This window comes from Ornithodoros turicata, chromosome 4 (genome assembly GCF_037126465.1).
Source record: "Ornithodoros turicata isolate Travis chromosome 4, ASM3712646v1, whole genome shotgun sequence".
Taxonomy (NCBI): Eukaryota; Metazoa; Arthropoda; class Arachnida; order Ixodida; family Argasidae; genus Ornithodoros; species Ornithodoros turicata.
In genome coordinates, this window is record NC_088204.1 from 10,760,177 (window position 1) to 10,779,084 (window position 18,908).

Genomic DNA, 18,908 nt, shown 5'->3' on the forward strand with positions numbered 1-18,908 from the left:
ATAGTCACAGTTGCTTCGCGGCGCTAACACGGAGGTAAAGAAACAAATCGTCTCACCCTTTCGTTATGACAAAAGTGCACGGCTCCTCAGGGTTGTTTGAATTTAATCCCCACGAATTTTCTCCACACAATTTTATCCGGATTTTTTTAGAGATTTTTTGTCCAGATGGTGATGTGATCTGAACTCAATGTCACACGAAAAATTCCCGGTTCATTTTCTTGTAGGGTTGGCTGTTTGCAAAAGCCCAGGTACGTGCAACATTAGCTTTTAACTTTTTTAACTTTGTAACTTTTAACTTCACTTTTTTAAATTATGACTTTTCATACTTAACATTTTCCCTATTTTTTCTACCTCTCCCTATTCAGGGAGTGACTTTCTTCCGCTTCCTGGAGGCACTGTAACTGAGGTGCGCCGAAATCCAGACGTGTATAGGATCCACACCATTCGACCACGGGTGCGTGGAACTCCACTTTGCAGAAAACAATACAAACTGATACAATGTTGCTGGGACAGGCAGTTCCGTAGACATAAACTATGAGAGGTCACCCGAAATCAAGAACAGCAAAGCACGTTTGTTTTTACTCTGTGTCACATTTCTAGCCTTGTATATATGTTCTCCAAAAATATCCGGATTTTATCCAAAAAAAGCCCACTGGAGAGGATTATCCGGATTTTTTTCAACCCTGTGGCTCATGGTCAAGTCAACTCCTACAAAAAAGCCGAGCCCTGAAAGCACCGCTCAGATCTTCGGACCCTGCGGGACTTCAGTCCTAGGTGGTGGTGGTGGTGATAGGGCTTGCCGTTGTCGGCCTCACGTATGTGGGCAACGTCACGACTCACGCCCTGGGGGAATGTGCGTCCTGGGCCGACTTCTAAGGGAACTGTGCCGACATATGTCTGAAAGCGTCTGAGGAAAACCCAGGAAAAACCCCAGACAGCACAGACTTCAGTCCTAACAGTGAAGCCTACCATTCGCAGACGCGACCAATGGGAAACACATCACTCATCACCAAAATAAAGTTGTTGCTGTTACACAGCAGTACATCCATCGCTGAAAACCACGTACCCGTGCATTCATACCTAAAATTTTCAAGAAAATTTGGTTTGAACGTTTTTTTTTATCTGCAATGTAAATTTTGTGCCGTGACTCTCACTGCACCATGCCACACATCTATTTTATTTATTTGAACATGCCGCAGCCTCAGTTGGAGACTATAGAACGAGTGAACCAAAATAAAGACTTGAAAGCAGCACTCGAAAGGAACAATTCAATGGCATTCCGTGATCACGTTGGAAGCACGCAAGCTGACAAAGCAGAACCCCTTTAGAACGCTATCGTACTTCTTAGGTGTACATATTTCAAGCTTCCTCATATTCCACCCAAAAAAGTTCCCAACAACATCCCAACTCCCAAGTCTCGCACCATATTGATCAGTGTGCACACACAACCCTACCAACCACCCTTCTTTTCTTTAAGAATCCCCTCACTTCCATCTTTCCTGCCAGAACACCTTACCTAATCCCCGCAAGCGCAGCAGCAGCAGCAACCCCACCTCGCGAGGGACGGCGGCAGATCGCCCAAGAAAAAAGCCCAGGTGGCGCTCCTGTCTTCGATTGGGCCTTCCAACAATCTTAATCGGATTTACGAGTATGGTGTTGCCATGGTGATTCCTTCCACTCTCAAGTGCCCGTTTTACTTATTTATATCTCAGTATACCCTGGCGTGGCCCCAAAACACTTTCATCACCCCAGCAGCCTCGCCTCTCGTCTCCCTCAATTTCCCGATGGTCCGCACGCCTCGGACATTGTTCAAGTTACGACGAAAACGTAGCAGTTCTTCTACCATTTATTTTTTTTTCTTCCTGCAAAACTAATCCACTCGTATAGGCGGGTCCGACGCTGTTCCCTAAAACGGCGGTGCGTCAAAGGCAATTCACCGCCCTGTTTTTAATCTCACTCCTCTGTGTCATGGGTTCCCTTCGAACTTTGCAATCAGCGAAACATTGTGCCTGCGTGTAATACAAGGGCAGACACTTTTACGCGGTCACAGCAAGCGAATTCCATTAATTTGGGAAGTTGGACAAAGGCAGCGCTGCATGAATATGATTCCGACGGGAAAGCGCTCGTTTGTTGCCGTAATGAATCGGATTTTCGTGCCGCCCCTGTACGTGTGCACGTGCGAGGTAACAACGGGTGCAAATGGGAACAAGTAAAGTGAGGTAACGACGCAACCCGGTGACAAACACCAACATGTCGAAAGTCAGAGAATCGTTGACAAACAAAAGAAGAAAGCCAACTCTTTGTCTGCCTCCTACTAGGGGGGGGGGGGGGGATATGTTTATTAAGAAAAAGAAAGGAAAGGTCAGCCAGACGACTCCTACTAGGGACTAGTCACTGAATAGGGAACAGAGTAGCAACACTGAGCCACGCCAGCGAACGACCCCGCCATCTTGAGTCAGGCGCGGCAGCGTCGCCTAGCAATGGGACGTCAATCTCCCCCATCACCGGTGGAGAACAGCGCACAGTCGAGCCAGTTCGCAGCCCAGGAAACCGCTTCTGAATGGATGGGGACTAGACATGGTTCTCGGAAGGAGAAACCACGTGACACGAGCGGCCCAATGGCGGACACCGAACGAATGCGATACTCCGTACCCCTATTTAATGACTAACTCCTGCAAGGGTCACAGTGATGTTATGAAGGAACTGCAAGGGAGAATGCTGTAATGGCGACGGCGACTCCGACACCTGGAGATTTTTTTGTAAACGCTGTCTACTATCTCACAAGTGGTAGTTAGAGTCACTAAATACATATTTATTTATTTAGTGACTCTAGTGGTAGCGGGGGGAAGCGCTGGGTGTACGACTTTTTGTTACAATTACAGCGTCCACATAAGCGTAAGAGCACGGCGTTCGCCTCCTTCTATCAACAAATCAGGGACAAGATCGATATCGCTCCGAATGTACGATCGTTCTCAACTTATTATGCCGTCAGCTTCTGCTTTTGGAGTGCACTGCTGAATAGAAATCACATCGATTACGCGTTACGTTCACCACTGAGCATTCATCAATTCGTAAAAACGATTCCGCCGAGCCAGTGTGACCAGCACCGGGCAACCCGGCAAGGACATGACAACGACCTCCGTACGTGAACCTGTAATATTGATAACCTCGGTCCCAGTGTGCAAATGCCGAGAGTCGCGCAACGCATAACGGTCTACGATTATGCGGACGCCCATCGATCAGCTGAATTCATCACGCCGCAACAGCCGCCTTAAAGAAGTTCCGTTAACGATGGCTCATCAAACATGCCCGAATGAAAGATTAATGCTGCACCGTCTCCTGGCTATTACCAATTACAAATGACATAAGGGAACCAACAGGTCGAAGCAGACTGAGGTACATAGCGAACACATCAAGACACGGTCGGCATGACCACTCTCTCTCCTCAACAAGAAACATCGAGGAGAAATTTTAACGTTTCTTGTTTCTTTTTTGTTTTGGCCACGAGAAGGCACCGACCCTGTGCCAAGTTGCTGGGCAACAGTTACCGTGGCAACCGCAATTTTAAGACACGCCAGTTCCACGCTAAATGATGCGTACGTTTGTATGTGTAGACTTCGAACGATGTGCCTATCTGTGAAACCGTGAACCGAAAACCAAAATCAATATATAGTGAGTTTTAGTATAACGTACGCTGTCGCCCTTGCGTACGATATATTAGTGAGTATTTTAGTATGTCGAACGCTATCGCCTTTTTAGTACGCAAGCGATAGCGTCGGTGGTTCTGACGCACGCGCAAATACATAAGCAGAGCTTTGCACATTGCGCAGAACCACCAACGGCTAACACTTACGTACGCAAGGGCGACACCGTATACGATATACTAAAACTCACTAATAACGCTCGTGGACGTAACATGCCGTGAAATCGTCCTATTTCGAGCAGCGAACGACACACCTGGCGTAGCACACTTATCGGCAATACGTCCATAGCAATGGTAAAAAAAAAAGAAAAAGAAAACTATTAGCAATACACGTACAAAATTACGAAGTACATACATGTACAAAAGCACAAAGTACATACTTATCTTTGACACGCGGTCCTTTTATAATCCTTCTCAGCATTACCCATTAATATAGGGCTCCATTTGAACCTGCAGAAAGGTACGCTGAATAGATATCTACAAAGACGACAACAAATTGACTACACACAGGTACAGCGAGACGACGACAGGAAGGAACGTTCCCTGTAGAGCGTTGTCCTGGCACCACCTATGATGAACATTAATCCTTTACCTTCCATATATTATGTATGTCGCTATATTTTATCTATTGAGGTCAGGCTCGATATAAATAGGTGGGCACGAAGAGTAGCACCGCGCGGGGAACTCTGCACACTATCAATTTTCGTACGGTTGCCAAAAATGTCAGTAGGTAATATAGCGGCCATGCTCTTAATTAAATTATTGTACGCGAGAAATATATATACGCGAGAAAAAGAAAAAGTGTTATCTTGGCCCAGTGGCGATATACGTGTTAGCGTGACACGCAATTTCTGCTGGCAACACTGCTGGGGAAAAAATGCACGATAAACGCCCGAGGATAGTGCGGCGATGTTTATGCTGCGGCTTTTGCTGGTACCATAGACACGCGTGGTTCGGCAAAAAATGTGTTCTGGGTGCCGAGTCGCAAGAAAATGTTACTTTTGTAGATTTCCTGAAGGGGGTTGTCTCTGATAATACAGCCTTGAGCAGTAATACAGTATACCAGATCGTCGGCCTAAAACATGGAGTCTCATTAATAAGCAGCGCGATTATGGTGCTGCTGAACGAGTATCGCTTTTTAACGTTGACGTCGTTGATCCTTTTTCTGCAAGACCTACGCTTTGGGACAAAAAAAGAGTAAGTTGGGAAATAATTACAGCTTCTACTTACCTACATCGAAAAATTACTCCCGTATTTTTAGTCTGTTGGCTCTGAAATTTACTCCCCATCACCGCAAATACTGCGGTGTCTGCAAAAGGTCACCTGAACTTCACCTGCACGCAAAAAATTGCCTGCAAATGGTTACCTGAACGTGCCGCTGACGCTAAATCCGCCATCTTGCCCTCGCCGGGCTGCCACTCCCTGCTTTTCACGGAGAACGCTATGCGTCGCGGACAGTTTTGAACGCGTACTACACTCCGCACTCCACATTGTTGAAAACTGCAGAGTTTAAACCGACGACCCCCGCGAAACACGGCAACAATCACGGTTCGTAGCAGCCCAGAACAAAACAAAACCCACCTGTTGTCGAGGGTACGGAAACACACGGTTCGAGGGTATAGGTTAGAGAGGTTCGTAACAGCCCAGAACAAAACAAAACCCACCTGTTGCCGAGGGTACGGAAACACGGTTTGAGTGTACCCCCGAACCGTGTAGAAACCGAACCGAACCGCTAGAAAGGTCTATTAGACCTTTCTATCCTACCCTCGAACCGTGCTCCCGTACCCACGGCAACAGGTGGGTTTTGTTTTGTTCTGGGCTGTTACGAACCTCTCTAACCTATACCCTCGAACCGTGTGTTTCCGTACCCTCGACAACAGGTGGGTTTTGTTTTGTTCTGGGCTGCTACGAACCTGCCGTTTTGGTTTGGTTTGCTGCCGTGTTTGGAAGGGGTCGTGGGTTTAATTAAACATCTCATTTTTCGACTATGTGGAGTGCGGAGTGTAGTACGCGTTCAAAACTGTCTGCAGCGGATGGCAGCACGCGAGGGCAAGATGGCGGATACCATGGTTTCAGGAAAAGTTTCGTCTATACTGGATCTAGTGTCTAGTGATGGTGACGATGCCCAGACATTTCATAACCGAAGAAGTGTCGCTTCTCAAGCCACTATTCCAGTCTAAGGTGAACCACAAGCTCTGTGAGCATAAAGGAGCACGAAAGGCACATCGAACGGGGGTGCGCGCAGCGGCGGCAGTCTCCCGCAGCCCCTTCTGGCGTGTTGTGACGTCAGATCATACGAGTACTTTCATTGGCTGCCCAGAATCGTCTGCTACATCGACGGAGCAAGGCGACCGGTCGACTGCTCTGTGGCCGACGCGGGACGACGGGCGCCAAATACAACCGCAAGAAGAAGAAGAGATGGCGCGCGCCTCACTATTAGGCGGATGATGTGACGCCACAGAACGGAAACCGCGGGAAGCAGCTCTTCTGTCCTGCGATTTTTAAAGCGCTCTTGCTCACTAGGGTTGCGCGTTGCACTCGTACAGTGCTGGACAAAAGTTTACGGAACGCACGAGCGGCGTATTTTCTCTGAGCAGAGACACCCTAGCGGCGAGCGGAAGCGGGCGAGTCCACGCGTTCAGAGGGATGAAAGAGTGCGCTTGCGGCGACCCACCGTGGTAGCAGTGGTAACTTTGCTTTTGAGTGTAACGAACGCCAAAATGTCTTCGTTTTCAGTCTGCTGCACTGAGCGCGAGTGGAAGGAACCTATCGGAAAGATAGCAGGGCGCTAAGATGAATTGAGGTGACAACGGGCTGCAGTGCCTAGCTTTTTTTCTTTTTTTACGCCTCAGCGTAATGCAGTTGACATGGCCTGCGCAGAGCCCGGACTTAAACATCATCGAAAACGTCTGGGGCAGCCTGAAGAATAGGATGAGCAAAAGACGGACGCCTACAAGGAGCAAGGACGCACTCTGGGAATTTATAGAAGCAGAGTGGTCCTTGCTATGTGAAGACGTGGACCTTGTCCGTCGGTTATACGCTTCCCTTCCTGTGCGTATGGCCCCAGTTATTGCTGCGAAAGGGGGCCGACAAAGTATTGAGACAGTATCGTCTCCGTCTGCCTCTTTTTTGTGTGTGTGTGTGTTCAAGTGTATACGCTCTTTTCTTCTGTTTGTCTAATAAAAAAAGAAAAAAAGCTAAGCACTGCGAGCCCGTTGTCACCTCAATTCATCTTAGCGCCCTGTTATCTCTCCGATAGCGGGGAGACTTCCTTCCCGCGATAGCCACTCGCGCTCGGTGCAGTAGACCGAAAACGAAACCATTTTGGCGTTTGTTACACTCAAAAGCAAAGTTACCACTGCTACCACGGTGGGTCGCCACAAGCGCACTCTTCCATCCCTCTGAACGGGTGGACTCGCCCGCTTCTGCTCGCCGCTAGGGTGTCTCTGCCCAGAGAAAATACGCCGCTCGCGCGTTCCGTAAACGTTTGTCCAGCACTGTACCTTTTGCGAGAACTCATATCCCGGGACTTGTATTCCTATACGTTATAAAAGTAGGTCAGCCTTTCGCCGCAGTCCTTCAGCCTTTTCCTTTCCTTCCTTTCCTTTCCTCTCGTGCACGTAGAACGGTTGATGCAGCTCCGAGCAGCGCAGCCCCCAGAAATGCTGCATCAACGGTCTCATTGGATCGCTCTCAAATACGGTGCCACAACAACTGCACGTGAGGTCCGCGTTGCTTCACCAGATCGCGTGGCTCAGTGGTTAGCGTGCTGGCCATGTCACGTCGAGAGTGGGAGGTAACCGGGTTCGAATCCTGGTGCCGGCTCTGCTGTCTGGGGTTCTTCCTGGGTTTTCCTCAGACGCTTTCAGACATATGTCGGCACAGTTCCCTTAGAAGTCGGCCCAGGACGCACATTCCCCCAGGGCGTCAGTCGCGACGTTGCCCACCTCTGTGAGGCCGACAGCGGTGAGTCCTTCACAAACACCACCAACACGTTACTTAATCTTTTTCACCACAGTGTTGTGGCCCGTCTGCGAATACCCCTTATTGCTGCTCTCTGAGTGGACAGCCGCTTTGTGCTCTCTTCAACCTTTTCTTTCTCTCATGCGCAGGGACGTACTGTCGTAACGTACAGTCTCTCCTCTTCCTCCTCCTGACATATCCCTTTTCGAACCCTTTCATGCTCCTTGAACTATAGGCAGCTAGTCGTGATGACAAACCTAAACGAAGACAATCGCGACAGATTGTTTGCTGCCTTCAGCAACGGGATAAGTCAAACTTATTTCCAGGATCCAGGGAACGCCTGCCGTCTCTCCAAGAGATAAACTGATGTTCTGAGGCTGGAACAACATAGAAGGGACAGATACAAACAAAGCCTCAAATTGCCTAAGAAATCAACGATAAAAGATGAAAGTCACTGAAAAGGTTAGCCAGCTGTAGGGATCGAACCCACAGCTCAATTGGTAGAGCCCTGGACCGGCAACCCAGAAGATGTGGGTTCGATCCCTACAGCTGGCTAACCTTTCCAGTGACTTTCATCTTTTATCGTCTCTCCAAGACGCATTCAGCGTCCCACGGAATGAAAGAACACGACCGGAAAACTAAAAAAAAAAGATAGCCAAACACACGTGCAATCAACGATGCGCACCAAAGCCTGCATCTCCAGTTGCGACTCTTGGTGAACGCCGATACAAAATGTCGCAACCAACACATGTTGGCCTTACTTTGCTTCCTTTTCGTCACGCAAACGAGAACTGGGCGACCACGCCTGCCATGAAAGCGCGCCACGATATTAAATACCTCCTTCGCACCCGTATCCCAGGTTCTATCCCCCACCTTCCACACCAACTCTTCCACACCAACATCGGGGAAGTAATTAAAACAGGAACGCCGCATAAAAACAAAAAGCTGCCATCAAAGCACCGGGTTCGGTAGCGGAGTCAAATAAAGCTCAAATTAAATACGATAGGATCGACGGCTGTAAAACCTATCCCGCCCTTGTGGAATTCACGCGAACGGCGCGAGTAAAGGGACCTGCTATGACAGACAATAAAAACAATAGGAAGACTCGTAAATGGAATAGCGGCCCAGAAACCCTCTATCGCATGGTATGACGGTAGAACAACAAGCAGAAGAAGAAGAAGAAGAAAAAAGCGAAGAGCGCGGAAGAAAATCTTGAACTAAAGTGAGGGACCGAATGAACTTTTAGGAGGCACGGCGCTTCGAGAAATGTGACTTTTATTTCTGTCCGACTCTGGAGGTAGTGCTCTTGACTGACTCTCCCCCTTTTTTTTTCCCCCAAGTGTGGATGTATTGGAGGTGGAAAGGGTTGCCCGGTGATGACGATAGTGGCGGTGGAGATGAAGGAAAGAAGGGTGTGATATGAGTGTCTTTATGAGCACCATATCATGGTAGGACCAATTTAGAGCGCTCATTCTTGACAGAAGACAGTCGTACGGTGTGCCGTGACGAGTGAATTTTACGATGCGCGACGCTGAGGGCGAGAGGAGATTATGGGGGAGCGCGTGGCCGGATCGCTTTTGGTTTCTTACGAGCTTTTTTTTTTTTTTCTGGTGTCGTTCACGGTCCGTGTCTTTCAGGTCCGCATCGCTCGTTATTTATTTCTTTATTTATTTTGCCGGCTTCTAACACGTGGTATGTGAATGGTAAAGTTGAATGTGCACGATGATGGTTGCGAAGAAATGATGAGCTGATGATGAAAACTGAGAGGTGATGGGTTCGAATCCCACCACTTTCCTGTGCTGTCTGATGCTTTCCCTGGATTTTCCGGAGACTTTCTAGCCGACTGTCGGCACAGTTCCCCCGGAAGTCAGCCCATCAGGCATGCTGTTCAGAGTATTTTATTTAACGTAATTATCTAAGTACACAAGTAACTTCTCAGGTTACACTTTGCTTGTAACTAACACCATAACAACGTAGATGTCTGCGTGCGTCCCCTCCCTCCCCTTTCGTCCCCCACTCCTTGCTGCTGTCATCTGTCCGCGTCTGAACACCGCTCATAGCCATTGTTGCTTCGCGGTGGTGACACGGAAGAAAAAAAAAGCAAAATACGTGGCTAGAATCATGACACAGCAATAACCTCAACTCTAGTTTGATGATGAGGATGAAGCGGATGCTTCATCGCCGCAGGTAATAATTGATTTTATTTTAAGAAAAAATAAAATGAAGATTTTGGCCCTCGCAGTAATTTGCCGAAAATATAAAGCGATGAGACTCACAGTGGAGTTCGATATCCTACAATGACCGTAAAGGTTAGCGGTGCTCCTAGGGCAGAGCGTTGTAGGGCTTGATTTGACCATGGACCAAGTAATTTTGTCATCTTGTCACGTCAGTAGTTATGAGACATGCAACGATGCAAAGACCTGTAAACGTGCATGTACACGAATGGGACGTGCGCTGGTGGAATGGGATCTGCCAGGTTTTACAAGAAACAGGACGAAATAGAGACTCTACAAAATATTACCCACAACCATTGGAATATTTTAAGAAAAGTGCTTCCCACAGGAGCTTTCGTGAGTTATTGCGAGATGCGGGACGCCTTGAGGTGTGGATTCCCCATGTAACGTGACCCCTTCAATTTACCAATAAATTCATAAGGTGATCTCAGACGACCACGTCATGGGTATTTCAAGCGGTTCCATAGGTTCTCGTATAATAAAGATAAGAATCGGCCTTTCTGCTGTCAAGTACGGGTAGCCCGTAGTCAGAATTAAACAACAACAACAAAAAAAAAACATAATATCTTCAAGAAGTGTACTAGTGTATCTGAAAGACCGTCAAGAATCGTAAGAGAACGACGACGACGACGACGACGTTTGAACACTTTAAGGAAAGATGAAGTCAGTTCAAAAGGTGGAGATGAGGAGGTCGAAGAAAGGTGCTGGAGGCTCCGCCAGCTGAAGAAGCTGAACCTTCAAGTGCAGTTGGCGAGCATCAAGGCCTGAAAAGATGGCCATGGTTCCGGTGGGACAGGTTAGTGCAAAACATATAGGGCATACAGAAGTGCAGCAAGATAAGCTTACGCGCGTTACCCAACGACCGCCGCCGTTTGCTACATTTGAGGAAGTACAAAATGCCCTTGAAGGAACTACACATCCAACACTGCTGCAGTGTTCCTTTTTCAAACCGTGCGGTGCCTACTAGCATTCCGTAAAACGCATCACTTGCTTGCGTTTGAAGAAGCATAAAAAAGGTATAGGCCCTGAACGAAGTGGACAGGAGTGTTTATTCATATTCAGAAAAATATTGCCCTTTTCACGTGTACAGTCGCTTTACTGTGTGTTGTTCACCTACTAATATTAGGACGAAGACTATGCTTGTATTGTAATGTCAGCCGCGAACAATTAAACACCTGTCGAATGCGTTACGTCAGCACAGGAAGGCGACGCTCGTGGGCACATACTGTCCGTTACGTCTACGTTCATAGCTCAATTCTGCCACACGTGTCCACGACATCCACGACTGCTGCGTAGCAGGGTATTCCGCAGTTGCAAAAGTACCCTTTCGAAAGCATTACTACGTGTACAAGAATGCACGTGTTGCGAAAGAGCTACTAATCCTTGCCCTTACTTCCTTTGTCTTCAACACGCCAGGATTCTCCAGGACAGCTGGAGGAGTGGCGTCCACCGCAGAGCAAGGACAACATCCGCCTGCCTCTAGCGAGTGGCACCGAGGGCGGTTCCCGCGGAGAGCCGCTACGTGAGGCCCTCAGCCCCTTCTTCAAGGTCCTGCTGGGTTTCCTTTTACTGGCATTGATCCTGGCTTTTGTGTGGAGGAAGCATCTGATAGGACATTCCCTCAGACCAGAAGCGATGACGCTCAGCTTCGACAACAGCAGTGTCTCCTCGCCCCTCAACATTACCCTCTGAGATCATCAGTTGTACACTAACGCCCCCGTACGAGTAAAATTGTGTTACAATATACAACAGCAGTCTGTATAGCATGGCTAACAGAAATGGTTAGAGTCACCAATATTACGAGTCATATAATCAATCCCCCAATCATCATCATTAAAATCAAGTTGTTGTTGTTGTTTTATACTTTGTTGTGGTGTTCCAATTGTCATAGATATGTCTTAGACGAGGTGTGTGACTACGCTCATAGAGTCTGCAATGCCAGTACCCAAGAAGCACAATGTACAGATCGTGCAAGTATGTGGGGTGGCGGGGTAGCGCAAGTTTCTTGATGTGGCCACTATAGGTACAGTGCACGCAACTTCCAACCGATCTCCCGTTACCGTGACCTCGCTCCGATAAGCGCCCGGCGGGGGGGGGGGGGGGGGTCTGGCCCATTTTCTTTCGAAGGGTGGTAGGATGTTGACAGTCTGTCGCTTGTTGTCAACAGGTGTGGAAACCGACCCGACAGAAACCCCTTGTGCAATCTTCGGGACGACCTTGCCCAGTCTGTTGACAACAGCGCTTATCGGACGAGGTCATGGTAACGGGAATTTTGTTGGAAGTTGCGAGCACTGTACGTGGCAGCTCAGATATGACACCAGCCAGCCTCTTCTTTGTACTTGAACTTCCAACGCGTTGCACCGTTAATGCATTAATGACGCCACGACAGGGTACGGTCTAGCTGTCTGGTGCGGAAAGATCATTTGTGCATTACTCGAATGTGATAAGTCCATTCTCCGGACAATATGCGAACTTAGTTGTGTGGCTTCCCTCCTTTGCGAGACATGCAATTTCACTCAGGCTTCAGCATAGAATTCGACGCTTTGTACTGAAAATATTCAGAAAGCCGCATACCTACGCAAACTTAAGTGCTTGTAGAACATATTTCACGTCATCTTAGACCCTTCACACTCTTCAAAATCACTTTGCACACACCGTAAAACAGCGAAAGAACACCCCTCTTCTCAGACCTCCCGCACGTCTCTCACGTAAATAAAAAATTCACACTGCAGCCAGCTTAAATAACAGGCTGTAAAAATTCTCGAATTGCGACGCTGCGAACATACTTTCGCACACGCTTCGCTGGACGCGTACTAAGTTACACCGAGTGTCTGCGCTGCCCGCGCGGCAGTAATTAGCATAATTTATCGAGCTCATTTCTTTCATGCTCTCTCCCACACACCCTTCCTCCGCACCAACCCGGTGTGGTTTGCGGGCCCCTGTACGCGACAAAGAAGTGACAGCAGCCGGGTTGACTTAAGCACCAGCTGTCGACGGCAGTTAAGACTGGCGCGAGACTCTGCCACTTTCTATAAGGCATCGTGCTGGCTGAAAGCTCTTTTCTGCGAGAACAAGAGGCGCGTAAAAAATGATGAACGGATGCAAAAATGTCTCACTTCTTTTTACTTTTTTTTATTTAAAGAAGCCGAACGTGTTACAAGAACCGCACGCCTTTGAAGTGCGTAAAAGTGTGGGGAAAGGGGGGGGGGGGGCGACACGTTTGAAACAAACGAGGCGCGTAGTATGCGTGTACATATTCTATGTGAGACGAAAGGCGTGAGCTTACACGAAAGCAGACGACAGATAGAAAAGAGCGTTTCTGCCGAGAAAAAAGGAAGCAGACGACCAAATAGTTGCGCCGAGAAATGGCCCAGAAACGGGAAGGAGACTAGAGCTCGCCATATAAGGAAACGACGGAGTTTGTGGAAATGGCGCGTGCTGCATGGCGGGGAATTAATTATGATGCGCTGCGTTTGGCATCTTTTGCTTTTACTTTCTGTTCCTACGACCTGTGCTGCTCGCTCCAGGCGGTTCCAGCTGTTTTTGGAGAAAAAGAAGAACGCAACATCGCGGAACTTCTTCGTGAGAACTTTCGTCAGTACATTAAACATTCCGCGGAGGTCTAAATTGGATCCTTCACAAACAATCACGGATGCGTTGCGGCCTAATATATTTAGTCTGAAGTCGCCCCAACATATTTTGCGAACTAATTGTGCAGAATTTACACTAGTGCAGTGCACTAGAGCGAAATCCAATATTCCACTGCGGATAATGAAATGCCTGTAATTCTGCACTACATCTGACGATGCCCTCGATCTGCATAGCTTGCCGTGCATAGTTCACCGAAACTGTGTACCAAAACTTACGAAGCGTAGTTTCCCCACGAAAGCTTGTGAACAACACTAGGTCCTCGTAGTCGTTCATCGTTTTCCTAGCTTCATTCGTGCACTTCAAGTCGTTTCCTACTACTTTTTACTTATCTGTGCATATGCACAGGTAAGGTTGAAGGCGTGCTACGCCAGCTAAAACTTAGAGAGAGAGACACACACGGGACACGGGACACACACACAGGGGAGAGTGCATTGGTATGGCACGAGATATGCACCCCCGAGAAAGAGAGAGAGAGAGAAACGTGTTCTTCTGGCGAATTTCTCTGTCCGTTTTAGTGCTGAAAACCTTAGATTGATTTGCGTCAGCACGTTACATTGGTCGTTACTGAACGACATACACTGACGAGTGTAACACCAGTGTAGCTCTCACTACGCCGAAAATATCGGCGGTGTAGGCCGGAACATGGTCCGCGCTCATTTCCGAACTCCTCTCTCTCTCTCTCTATACCCACCTTTCACCTTCGGCGTTTCACAGTGTAAGCAAAATGACTGCCCGGGAATCTTCCGTACCTGTGAAAGCGCTTGACGATGAATAGAGTTAATGTAGGGGTTTTGGGTAAGGATGGGTAGATTCAGGCAGGCACAACAGATCACGATGGGGGGGGGGGGGTGGGGGTTGCATCGAAATGCGTTTCGGGTTTCTATCTTCTGCAGATACCCGCAACACACCTAGCGCGTGGCTATACTATAGCATCAGTTAACTCATGTCATATCATATCATATCATATTATTCACTGCCGGTGCTGTAGAATATCTAGAGCACATTCTTCTCCAATGCCCACACTACCAACCTTCCGAACCGTACTCGGATCCCTTAACGACTCACCCCCCCCCCCCCTCAAAAACTGCTTTGTCCCCTGACCACATTACAGCCCACCCAACGTTCTGCCCTCAAAGCTCTCTTCACCTTTCTGGATACCATAGGACTTCTATCCTTATTGTGAAGGGGCATCATTATTTCATCATCACCCAGCAATAGGGTAGAGTATCGCCCTGGCGAAGAAACTCCTCCATTCATAATCTCACAAGAAAGTTGTTGTTGTTCGTTAATTCAATTTCAATTTATTTCATCCTTAGGATGTGGAGATAGGGAAAAAAAGCTGTAGGACAGCTTCACAGGTTCCCATCCCCAAAGTTCGGCTGGGCGAACCGATGCTAGCTGCAGTGACACGAGTCCACTGAATTCAATGCACCGCGACGTACAAAAGGACCTGCGGAGTTCGCCATAAGATTGCATTACCCTCCAAGGGGTGGGGGAGGGAAGAGAGAGAGAGAGTAATTTTAGTCCTTTGAAAGACTAGATGAGTTGCCACAACCGTTACTCCCTTCCGGGACTAAATACACGAAAGTTCACGCGTTTAAGACTTACGCTGTACAGGGCAGTAAAATGTGGAGTTCCTGCACTCTATAGGGACTGGAAGCTCTAACTGCTCCACAATTGACTTCTTTTCTTTTTTTTCTTAGTGTGCGGCTCGCTGCACGAAGCGCAAGTTCGTACACGCCGTGCAGCAAATGCCTCAATGTAGCAGGAGCCCCCCGGTGGTACATGACTTCTTCATCCTTTAGAGCACGTTCCTACACAGTGTTTACGCAACGTTGCTCTACCGCATGGCTAATCCGTCCTTCCCCGCTTCCACGAAGCTACTTCGAGAACGAATATCGCAACATGTCCTTACGCAAACATTCGGCGCAGCAACGCTTACTGTTCCCCGTGTCGTGCACAAAGCAAAGAACGACATCTCCATATAACTTTTCATGCTTTTGAGGGGGCCTCCCGCCAACTTCACCCAAGTCGGAATTACTCAACGAGCCTGGATGTAGAGCAATTAACCGACGAGACACGGAGGTAGACGACGCATTCGAAGAAACTGACATGCGGGGGAGGCTGCATTTTCGCAACAGCTGTTGCAGGCAGTTAAGAACAACTGCTTCGCTGTCCTGCACATACCTTAAGGAATGCGTGCATTTTCCTAGGCAGACACACGTACACACAAAAAAAAACGCTATATAAATCTGTAAACACCTCAGCGCAGATTAAAAATGTGCACGCATGAATGCGTGCCTGCATTAGTCTTGCGACGGCGCAAACGCTTGCTTGTTGGTAACGTAAGCACTCGGTAGAAGTTTGACTACAGTATGTAATAAGGGGAAAGTTGCTGTCTATATAGGACGGCGCGAGTAGTCAAATTTTTCGAATTCCGGAAGCGAATAATTGCGAATTCGATTCGATTTATGAATCGCAACGCGAAACCCTGCATTCGAATTTCCCATCGAATCGATGTTACAGCAAGAGCCTCAGGGCGATAGCCGACGATATTTCGAACGGAGACTGTTCTTCTTCTTCTGGCACCGTCCTCATCCCTGGCATGGTGTTTAAAGGGGCACTAAACACCTCGACAAACATTTTCCAATTATTATGCTCCATGAAGGGACGTGGCTCACGATACCCAAATATGGAATTCATTTCCTTCTAGCGATGGCCTTTACACGAAAACAATGCCATTCAAAAAGCATAATCCGCGTGGGTCTCTCCTTCATCCCTGGAACCGGATCACATCAGCTGGAGGTGGGGAAGACTTCGCTCTCCTAGCCAGTGACACGCCCCACAGAGGCAAGCTGCAGCACGCGAAGGAACCGGTTGCAGGAAGATCGCGGTGACCTCGCGGAGCAATAGAGCACAGAAAACATAGTGCGCACATTAAACGAAACATTTTCGGGTTTTTGGTACCGTTTGATCTGGCTACCTTGGGGATTGACAAGTTGAAAGATGTTTGGAATCGACCTCACTTCCCGATACAACAAAATCGATGTATAAGCGTCCCGCATTCTGAATGGTTGGTAATGCGTGACGTCAAAATGACGTGTGGCTATTGTCGCCAGAGCATCGCAGGGCGGGACATGAGCGCGAAAGAGTGAAGTGAATATTTGGTCGGTTTGGAGCCATTATATTAATTTTTTGGCGACAACAATTTTTTGTAAAACGTTCACCGTAGGCAACGAATCGCACTGCATTAGAAAAAAGTACACTTTGTATACCTGTTTATTGTCCGTTTAAGGGCTTAGGGATGACCCATTAAATGGTTCGTGGGCATTATAGTTCAACAAGCACGCGTTGTTCGGAAGACTGAAAGTAAGCTTGGGGGTGAACAATCGAATTCATGTTTCCTCCAAACCGAGCATATTGGAACTGTTCCGAACATGCGCATGTAAGTCCCCAAAACGGCACGAGAGAGGGCGCAAAAGAAAGTGAACGATGCGTCATATTCTGATCCGTATGTATACATCACATTCACATGCCGCGTGCATGTTTTTAACCGTACATATGCTGCTGCTGCATATACAGGGTGTTCAAAATTAAGGTTTCACGAGCGCTACGGAAACACAGCGATGACAGGAAACGGATGATAACTTTACGCTACTTGTGTAAGAAACAGGTGCCGCTAATTATGTAGCACCTGTTTCGTACTCAAGGAACAGAAAAATAGCACCAGTTTTCTTTTGTTCGCCTATTTATCAAGTGCTAGTGAAAGCTTAATTTTGAACACCCTGTATATACAGGTTGTTTCTCTTGATTATTTTTTTATCACTTACAGATTGAAAAAAAAAAGCTGTGTGACCAGCCCTAATGCATTTTTGCTTGCACAGCCTTCGACTAGACGTTCCTTTCGGCCGTGCCCTATTCTTCAAGATGGGAAAAGTAAACCCGCCCGAACTGCCTCACGTGTGCTGATGTTGAAAACACTGAACACGCATTAATTACTGCTCCAGATACAGTGTCCAACGTAATGACCTTATAGAGCCGCCTTGGAAAGACAGGACCACCGTCCTCTACACTTGGCTGAAGCTCTTGGACAATGGCCGAGGGATCTTAGACAGCGTGCTACACCTGCTTTAATGATATTCCTTGTCCACATTTGGGAGCCTCTAACTTATTAGACGTACTAATTGTTACTTTCAAGTGTTTCGGAGAAGCCGGCTGCTGTGTTTCGTAGGAGCATCATCTCCATATTTTTTTCTTTTCTAACTCCAACTTACGTATTAACTAAAGTTACAATACCTAAAGTTACGCGCGACCAGAAGGACATCTTGTGAGAAAGAGCATTGTGACTGCACGACTACTATAATTACCTAAAGTTTATTACTTTTTAATTAGATGTCTTCGCGAAAATGCGGGACAGCAGAATTGGACGCAATCATTACTTGAATCCACGCTCTTTCTCAAAAATCCTGCGGACGAGCACGTACTTTGAGATATAAACACACACCACACACACACATCTCATCCTGCCCAGCGTGCCTTGGGGTAGTGGGCCGCCACCTCATGTGGCGAATTTCCCCATTCGCCATCATTAATTTATCTGTTGTTGTTGTTGTTGTTGTTGAGATATAAATCGCCTACTTGGAGTATAGCAAATCAGCCGAAACAGGACTACACACTTCTCGAGCGCAGAAACGACATCGCTTTAGCTTATCCGGGCCGGAAAGCTGTCTATCTGGCCAACCAGATCATCGTTTATTCGAGTCAGCTCGATCGCTGTAACAAAACACGTGGCGCCACCGACGCGAATGCACTTTCCCGCTTTTGCGCTCGATAAGTGGGTGGTTTCAGTTTCGGCTCGTTTGCACACCCAAAATTTGGCGATTTATATCTCAGAGTGAATGCTAGCTTCCAGGATATTAAAAAAAAAAAGAGGAAGAAGAAGAAAAGAGGATAAAATTTAAAATACCGGCCGGCTGCAATTCTGCTATGTCGCATTTCCCTGAAAACCGTATACTTAATAAGAGAACTAATGACTTTTTAGGTAATTAGTCGTCACGTAGTCACAAGATGCCCGCCCCGCCGCATAGCCAACACCACCTAGATAAAGAAAGCCTGCTTACTCGTCGAAGTGACGTAACAACTAAGAGTCAGCCAATCAGGATCGTCTCTTCAAAGGCGATAGCCAATCACGAACGTGCTTTCAGCGCGTCGTAGCCATGGAGACGAACCACCCGTCCTTCTGCGAGTAGTGATTGAACGTCGTCGCGTACTAATGGGAAATCGTTAAAATACAGCGCAAAACGGTCCCATATCTTTCTCAGGACTGATTTTCTGGAAAGTGTGTTGACTTTTTTTTT

At 47.6% G+C, this 18,908-nt stretch overlaps 1 protein-coding gene and 1 long non-coding RNA gene across 4 annotated transcripts in view; one reads left to right on the plus strand and one right to left on the minus strand.

Annotated features, from left to right (window-relative positions):
* Window positions 1-18,908, minus strand: part of LOC135391009 (uncharacterized) — a 244,285-nt gene that overhangs the window by 140,619 nt on the left and 84,758 nt on the right. The window lies entirely within an intron of this gene.
* On the plus strand, window positions 10,560-11,761 carry LOC135392711 (uncharacterized). Its single transcript, XR_010422196.1, has 2 exons — window positions 10,560-10,696; window positions 11,317-11,761. It is a non-coding gene; the product is annotated as an uncharacterized LOC135392711 (long non-coding RNA).